This window comes from Varanus komodoensis, unplaced genomic scaffold (genome assembly GCF_004798865.1).
Source record: "Varanus komodoensis strain SLA01 unplaced genomic scaffold, ASM479886v1 scaffold927, whole genome shotgun sequence".
NCBI classification, from domain to species: Eukaryota; Metazoa; Chordata; class Lepidosauria; order Squamata; family Varanidae; genus Varanus; species Varanus komodoensis.
The window spans coordinates 1-1104 of NW_025336632.1; positions in this window are offsets into that span (position 1 = coordinate 1).

The following is a 1104-nucleotide window of genomic DNA, read 5'->3' on the forward strand; positions in this document are numbered from 1 at the left end:
CATGCCAGGACACCTCCTTTTTCTAACCCTAACCCTACCCTGGTGCACACCCCTAACCCTAATAGAGGGCTAAAGGTCCATTGAGAATAGGGTGATTTTGAAAAAGCCTTCCTTGAGTAGCTTTTTCTGCGCAGCTCATCATTTCTGCCCATGCTAAACACATTCCAACCATCAAAGTCATGCCAGGACACCTCGTTTTCCTAACCCTAACCCTATCCTGGTGCACACCCCTAACCCTAATAGAGGGCTAAAGGTCCATTGAGAATAGGGCGATTTTGAAAAAGCCTTCCTTGAGTAGCTTTTTCTGTGCAGCTCATCATTTCTGCCCACATTAAACACAGTCCAACCATCAAGGTCATGCCAGGACACCTCCTTTTTCTAACCCTAACCCTACCCTGGTGCACACCCCTAATCCTAATAGAGGGCTAAAGTTCCATTGGAAAGAGGGCAATTTTGAAAAAGCCTTCCTTGAGTAGCTTTTTCTGCCCAGCTCATCCTTTCTGCTCACTCTAAACACATTCCAACCATCCAAATCCTGCTAGGACACCTCGTTTTCCTAACCCTAACGCTACCCTGGTGCACACCCCTAACCCTAATATAGGGCTAAAGGTCCATTGAGAATAGGGCGATTTTGAAAAAGCCTTCCTTGAGTAGCTTTTTCTGCGCAGCTCATCATTTCTGCCCATGCTAAACACGTTCCAACCATCAATGTCATGCCAGGACACCTCGTTTTCCTAACCCTAACCCTACCCTGGTGCACATCCCTAACCCTAATAGAGGGCTAAAGGTCCATTGAGAATAGGGCGATTTTGAAAAAGCCTCCCGTGAGTAGCTTTTTCTGCCCAGCTCATCATTTCTGCCCACTCTAAACACATCCCAACCATCACAATCATGCCAGGACACCTCCTTTTTCTAACCCTAACCCTACCCTGGTGCACACCCCTAACCCTAATAGAGGGCTAAAGGTCCATTGAGAATAGGGCGATTTTGAAAAAGCCTTCCTTGAGTAGCTTTTTCTGTGCAGCTCATCATTTCTGCCCATGCTAAACACATTCCAACCATCAAAGTCATGCCAGGACACCTCGTTTTCCTAACCCTAACCCT